We start from the raw sequence: 8,101 nt of genomic DNA on the forward strand, positions 1-8,101 counted from the left end.
CTACTCCTTCCCTCTCTCCCCTCTTGGAAAAGGAAGGGGACTCCAACTAGGATTGGGAACCCTAGTTGGACTCCCCCTATAGGCACGCCCCTCCTAGGCCGGCCTCCTCTTCCCCCTCCTTTATATACGTGGCCAGGGGCACCCCATAGACACACAAGTTGATCTTTAGCCGTGTGCGGTGCCCCCCTCCACAGTTTTCCACCTCGGTCATATCGTCGTAGTGCTTAGGCGAAGCCCTGCGCCGGTAACTTCATCATCACCGTCACCATGCCGTCGTGCTGACGAAAATCTCCCTCGGCCTTAAATGGATCAAGAGTTCGAGGGACGTCAGCGAGCTGAACGTGTGCAGATCGCGGAGGTGCCGTGCGTTCCGTACTTGGATCGGTTGGATCGCGAAGACGTTCGACTACATCAGCTGCGTTACTAAACGCTTCCGCTTTCGGTCTACAAGGGTACGTGGACACACTCTCCCCGCTCGTTGCTATGCTTCTCCTACATAGATCTTGCGTGATCGTAGGAATTTTTTTGAAATACTACGTTCCCCAACACCTTCTCACAGAGAACGTCGTGAATTTCAGTTTACGACGGCCAGCTTTTGACCATCTGTTTTTGGTCACAAAAATGTCGCAAATGAAAAACAATGACCTTTCAGTGAACAATAGTGATGGTCACAAGTTGACATATTTCTTGTAGTGGAAAATCCTACCTGAGCTGGGCGTGCCACACGGCGAGCCGCACGCCGGAGAGTCCCTACCGGAATGGTGCGCAAGAAACGGCCAAGAACACATGCAGACGCGAAAAGCAAAGACAATGAGAGCAGTTTGCCTCCTCGCCCTGTGGGAGATATGGAAGCACCGCAATGCAATTGTGTTCGGCGGCAAAACACCATGCATGCGGGATGTGTTATGTAAGATAGCGAGAGAATATGAATTGTGGCAACAAGCGGGATTGTTGAGTAGCGAGGATGTTCTCCTCAAGGCGGCACTTAGGTGGGCAGAGGGCGAGTAGTAGTCTTCCAAGCTAGAGGGTGGAGTGTGATGTGTGTCGCGTGTACCCACACATTGTAAAAAGCGGAGGGGCTCTTCCCCCTTTTTCTATCTTCAATATATGATACGCACACTTGTGTGTATTCGGAAAAAAGAAGGACATGCACCGGCGCTCAGCCAACCAAGCCTCTTTGCCGATCGGTGGAAATCAAACAAGCTAAACTTATGTTTCTCAATAACAACTTAGAAGCCTAGGAAACAGGGTGCCGGCAAACTTTGATCGATAATGCACAGGAAACAAGTTGCCACAATTAGCTACAGGAGACAGTTAGAGCGAGCACTGGTCAGTGGACAAATCTACGCGGTGAAATAACAAGATGCAGTGTGGCTCCTAGTTCAGCACTTCATGCAGTATAAAGAACCACGTATAAGGCTAAGATGAGCCGACCTGGCTGACCCAGTAGGTCACACGGTGCCGGTCCTGTCGACCCAAATCTCATTTAAGACCGACCCACATGACCCATTGGCCTCAAACTTTTGAATCGGGTCAGCGACCTGACGGGCCGACCCGATCCATTCCCATTCTGAAATCATCCGCAGATAAAGGAAATACAAAAACTTAGTAAGAGCAACTCTAACCGATCCCAAAACGTATATATGAGAATGCTCCAACCCGCACCGAAGGAGCGAATATACTCGAGCGAAACGGTCCGGAGGAAAAATTTCTGCGCTTGTCCGCCCTCGTTACCATGTCCCCCCACCTCTTCCCGCCCCCTCCCCCCACACTCCGCCCGCTGCCACCGGCGGCGAGTCTCCACCTCTGCTCGCCCCCCTCCCCGGACCCCTAGCCCATGCCGTCGGCGGCGAGTCCCCACCCGGTGACGCTCGCGCAGGACGAGCCTGGTGGAGCCTTGCGCCGCAGTGGTGGTGCTCGTTCAAAGTACAGGCTGGTCCAAGCACTCGTTGACGAGCGCGACGGCTCCATCTACGGCGCCGTCCTCGAATGGGACCGCCAGGCCGCACTCTCGGACTACATCCCGTTTCGAGCAAGGCTGGCAATCCTTGATGATGCACGACCTGGGGCAGCGGCGCGGTGAGGTCCTTGACGCTGCTGGTGCCCTCCCGTCGAACACCCCGACCCACATGACGGTGCGACGAGGAGACCGGCGACGTACGGTGTGTCCGGCGTGCTCACTAGCCGTGCTGGCTTGGTCACCATCGTCGCGGGGGTGCATAGCAGGTGTTCGACGAAATGTATGAACCAAAAGTAAGTTTTACTCCGTTATATTTAGTGATCGACTAGGTCCAGCCAAAACTTAGTGAAGTAAAAATATTCCACTAGGGTTTACTTCACCGGATCCTTCTTTATTTTTAGGGAATCGGTTAGAAATGCTGTAAGAGAGATATGAAGACTAGCACCATGAATTAGTTTGAATGCTTGGGATAGAGAACTTTCAAGTTCAGATACCTTCCGTCTTACTTTGCGTCAACGCTACACAGTTTACAGTATAGAAAGATCTCCCGCCTCTGCTAGATATTGATCGGATCGGATCGGACGTCCTTATTGAAAAGACATTATTAGTGAATCAAGGAACGTGGAAGATCCATACAGATGGATCCTGCTATTTTCTAGACAATGGAACCAGCAAATATTTGCATCATGATGGGAAAAATGCACCACCAACAAGTACAACGCCGAGACAGACACCAACTTTACACGCGAAATAGTAAAAAAACTGTAGTACCAGAGACCAATCTTCCTTCAAGATTAAGCTTCACATCAAAGCTGTTAAAAACCAACTGGTATTGTTTCTACTGCAACAGCTACTGCATCCGAGTTCTGTTATTTAAGAGTGCACCTTACCAGTTGACCAATATGAACATGGTAAAAATACTCACAATCTTTATCTTTCTGAATGCATAGGCAAAGATGTATTGCTAATCTGGAGCTTGAGGGGCTCGCTGATTACTGCATTCACTGCGCCGACCATCTCGCTTGGGGAGGTAAATGCATCGGTGTGAGAGAAGAACACGTGGCATGTCTTGCACATCTTCCAGAACAGCTCCCTGCATGGTCTAGGAACTACACTCTTCCTTAAGGACTAACCTTAGTAAGTCTTTTCTACATGAGGCTATGGATCTTATTATCGACTCTTTAGCCGCTTCTATGGATATAGAACCATCACCATGTAGAACAAGCAGTGAAACACTATCTAGTTTTCCCTCACTGCTCTCCCTCTGCAACAATAGATCAAATATATGTCAGAACAACACGATTACAATGTAGAAGGATAAACTACGCAAAAATGATGAGTAAACTTCTAAATTCTCAGAGCGAATATGAGATTACATTGTTCTAAACCCTTAGCCCTTTTTCATTCTAGATTTTTAAAGGAGTTTTGAAGGATCCTAAATCTAAGGATTTTTTTCCTATGTGTGTTGTTTGATTCATAGGATTGCATACTGTATCAATTTTCCCCTTATGATTTATTTGAACTAGATTTCATCAAAAAGTTTTCATCCACCCGAATCTCTTGGAAATCAAACACCCTTTCAATCATATACTGCAAGCACATTTTCTATTCACGTGTTTTTGCGATCACACTAATCAAAGTTGTCCTTAATAGTATCATGAATGACTACACATTTGATTTTTTGTCAAGATTTGTATATATAAGATTATTATGGTGCCCCTAATCTCACAAAATAATTTTGTATACCAAGATAGATGAATTTGCATGTAGGGATATGTGTAGCCACATCAACGAAGAATGAAACAGTCATATGCTTACACAGCTATACTAGATCTTATTAGACGCACACTTTTAGCTGTAAAAGGGCCCAAATACCTCAAAGCCTTGGATGTCGTTGAGGAGACGACCACATTTGCTCATTAGCCTGAATAATGTGTTGTACTCTTCATCTTTGACAACACATCCAAAGAGCTTTTGCCCGACGAAATACATTGTTATGAGCACAATGGGCCCCAGTGCGAATGACACAACTGCATTTTCCACGTATTCTTCAATAGTTGGCACATATCGTCTCATCCGCCATTCTGCCTCGGTCATCATAGACCTTAGTAGTTGTACCCACTGCCGATGAAATCCAAATGTCAACGCCGAACACAAATGAACTTCAAAATCAGGTGATGCACATGAAACTCACTAATTCTATCATGTGCTTTTTAACGTCACGGTTTTGGACTGCAGAAGCCAATGCTCCAAGTTGGTTCACTGTAGTATAGATAGCACAAAATAATATTTTCACTTGCTCAGAGTAGAACTCATCTTTGGAGTGCTCATCCCACCTAAGACAACAATTAGGAAATCAGACAAAAATGACATGTTATATATGCATGATGCACTAGCACTAGTTAAGAAACGAAGGGCCAATTGGGGAGAGGCCTTCCCTAAAAAAAACTAGGGAGAAGCCTCCGCGGCATCTTTAATCAACACACACACACACACACACACACACACACACACACACACACACCTTGCGCTCTAGCTACTTGAGCATTACTCGGTTCTCTATGAAAGGATTGAGGAATGACTTCCCTCCATGCTAGTCCTATATAAGACTATGTAGATACACACCCACAGTCCGCGGTACCAACAAAGAAAGAACAGACGAAGATGTGAAGTCAAAGGAATCGTACTTCTCAACTAGTGCTACAAGATTTTCCAACTCTTCCTTTGACCCCACAATATCAAAGAAGTCATCAGCAGCAGTTGCGAGTACAGAATTTTTGGCCCATGAAATGCGAGCATCAGACAGTTCAGGAGGGAATAAGGTAGCAGCTGCTGCGAGGTAACAATACGTCAGCTTCTGTCGTACAAACTGTAGCTTGTCCAGCTTGTTATCCTTCGCCCACCTGTTGCAACAAAATTTTGCAAATTGCTCAACAAAGGAAGTTAATAAGAAAAAGGAGCATAACTTTCGAATACCTTCTAAGATGAAGGAGTTCATCCTGGTAAATAGATTGAGATAAGGTGAAATCTTCAACTGCCAAAGCAAGAAAATCTTGGTTGACCCGGCATTTCCTGATTCAACCCAAAAAAGAAGTTTTAACTCCTAGACGGCCTATTATTTTTGAGAAATGAGACACTTACATGTATTCTGTCTTTAACATCCGAGAACCTCTGGTATCAAAGTGCTCAATGTTCCTCTTGTGGTCTAAATGTTCCATTGTGGCATAAAAGGGAAATTTGAGAGCATATTCCACCTACAATTATAAAAAGAACATTAATGAACAGAAGCTGAACTCCCAACAACATAACGAATCAATTAATTTTTTGAACTTTTAATTTCCTGCAAGCACCTCTCCGAAGATTGGCCTTGTTTGCACCCCATCAGAGAGCATCTTTTCTGTCAATAAGCTGCCTGACCAGTGGCTTGTGTTATCTAGTACCAAATCATTTTCTGATACACTCACTTTTGAGGCCTTGTATAATTCCATTATTGATTCTGTATCACTTAAATATCCTTGAAGTGAATTATGGAATGTGGAGGCTTCATAAACATGAGACAACTCATCTGCATTGAATAGTAATTATTGGGTCAAATATAACAATAGAATAGAAAAGGAACGAGCTGGATGCGATACTTTTGATCTATGCTACCCAGACATTCAATCTAGTTCCAGAATTCTGCATCCAATGGCTTTGGACAAATAATAGTCCCTCTTTTGTCCAGTCTATAGCATCTTAATTGTACTTCTGGCCTGTAATAGAACAATACAAATTTCGTTTTGTATGCATTACCTTCTCTTGATCAAATAATTTTCTTACAAGCTACTTATTTAGTAATAAACAGGTTCATGTCTTTAGTATTGGAGTTATGCATGTTATGTAAATTTAAATAAATATTTAATTTTCTTGTTTAATTAATGTAACTCAAGATGTGTCCTGCACATGTGCAGTTAGTAGTATTATTATGAAGAGCAAGATAATATTAATAAGATAGGGAATTCCTGTCCAAGGAAGTACCAGAGGAAACACCATATCCGTTCATACGTAAAAGACGAAATGCCATTGCACATGTTTCTACATCCAGCATGATTTCCTCATCTCTATGTAACCACAAACTGAAAAGGGAATACAGTTAAGTTTTACAATCAATAGCTTGTAAAAACGTCTTACATTGTGGGACGGAGGGAGTACAAAAGATAAATATCCTTGGTCACTAGTCACTACCTATATGTCACGTCGAGGATGCCCTTTATCTCATTAAGAAAATGTTGAGATATCCCAATCTTCTCAAGAGAATCCACCATTGAAAGCTGACAATATATATTTATTGGATATACAGTTGGCACTGCAAAAGTCGAATTTCATTAGATTCAAGAAACATGTAGTACCCTTGCAAATTACCCCGACAAGAAATGGTCGGAAAACCCACCTGAACTACCAAATTTACTAACAAGAGAATTTAGGTACTCGAGGGCTTTGTCATCATAATTGTGGATTAAAGCAGCAGAAGTTGCTGAAGGAGAGTTGAACAACGACCCATTCTTCCTCTGGAACTTCATAACTTTATCGCGGTCCAAGATGTTTCCTAACCCTTCACAAATATAGGCCATATATGCTTCTTTTCCATAAGATTTATCCCTAGCAAGTCTGAATTAGGTCAATATATACATACCATACTCAAATTCTAATTGATGATTCATAAGTAAGGAGAGAAGACGAATATGAATCGCATCTGACCACATTACCCCTTTCAAATTGAGGTTCTTAGCAAAACTTTCAAAAATAAACTTGTTAATGAACTTCATCTTCTCAAAAGGGAAGTAAGAAACAAAGTAGATAATAAATTTCCATTAACATAAGTAGTCAATGGAAACAAACTACAAGAACCAGGTGTCACTACAGTACAGACAAGATAAGGAAATATGGCACAATTTTCATGCCAGAATTGACAATGCCAAACCTTTTCAGTTCCATCTCCCGGAGGTGAAGAATCCCATGAACATGCGTTTGTCGAACAGGAAATTCCAAACCCATCCCAATGGCAAGGCTAAGCATACCAGGAAAAATGACATTGAAGCCTATGGGAGCAACAATTTGCTCATCCATGACAACAGAGAAATACTTTCCAATAAAGCGCAGACCTGTTAGTATCATTTTCATTACATCAAGACCATCAAATACATAAAACAACAAAAAGTAAATCGTCTTTATTCATACCTCTTTGGATATGTTTTGTACCAATGTTCCATCTCTTAAGTGCAAGTACACAAGCCAATGTGGATGAAAGGATGTCCTTGTCAACTGAGGACTCTACTTGACTCTGACCCCAAGATCTATTTCTTCGTTGGTTTTGTAGTATCCATTCAACACACTGAGGGAAGCATAGAATATGAGGGGAGCCTGACAAGGGCACCATAGCCACCCATGCGGTGTCGTATGATGATGGAGACAATTCAGGTCTTAGGAGTTGCTTCCTTATTCTAGATAACCGCTCCTAGTTTGTATGTATGCAACATAATATTTAGTGGAGATAAAAATGATCCAATTATGACCAATAGTGATGTCCATACCGTGTTTTGGAGACTTGCATTTTCTCGTACAAACATCCTCTCAGTAGTAGCTGTTTGAAGAAAGCACATGTGTGACACGAATCAGCCGATGCATCACTCATGTATATACAGTTTATATGATGGCAACAACACCCCCCCCCCCCCCCCCCCCAGAACACTTGGCTTTATTATTAGCCATGCTCTTATAGAAATGAATGAAGAGAGTGAAATGTGCTGGTACCTTGGGGCTTAATTTATACATAGGTGTTATGGCCATAAATGCTTAATAAAACGGCGGAAATGTTATAGAACTGACGTTCGGGAGTGGTTTTTCGGGGAACAACTCTTTGGTGCATCTGATTCCACCTGGGAATCTTAACACTGGTGACATGTGGCAATTTTCATGGAGCACACTCCCGTGCACCCTCCTAGGCAACGATGCAATCGTTCGCTCCCATACACCCTTCCCGTGAATCTGACTCCACCCGTGATTCTTAACAGTTTTTTTTGGCCAAGTGCTAGTCACGGTTCCTGCATTGTGTTGTGATGAATTTATTTTATAATATGCTCTGGTAATATAACCACAAAAATG

General features: G+C 43.1%; 1 long non-coding RNA gene and 1 pseudogene across 1 annotated transcript; one reads left to right on the forward strand and one right to left on the reverse strand.

The window, feature by feature from the left end:
- The first annotated feature begins 1,735 nt into the window (after positions 1 to 1,735).
- Positions 1,736 to 3,327, forward strand: LOC123054322 (uncharacterized). The gene is made up of 2 exons (XR_006426104.1): positions 1,736 to 2,253; positions 2,911 to 3,327. It is a non-coding gene; the product is annotated as an uncharacterized lncRNA (long non-coding RNA).
- LOC123054321 (ent-kaur-16-ene synthase, chloroplastic-like) lies at positions 2,891 to 7,160 on the reverse strand (annotated as a pseudogene).
- Between the last annotated feature and the right edge of the window lie 941 nt (positions 7,161 to 8,101).

This window comes from Triticum aestivum, chromosome 2D, assembly GCF_018294505.1.
Source record: "Triticum aestivum cultivar Chinese Spring chromosome 2D, IWGSC CS RefSeq v2.1, whole genome shotgun sequence".
In the NCBI taxonomy this organism is placed as follows: domain Eukaryota; kingdom Viridiplantae; phylum Streptophyta; class Magnoliopsida; order Poales; family Poaceae; genus Triticum; species Triticum aestivum.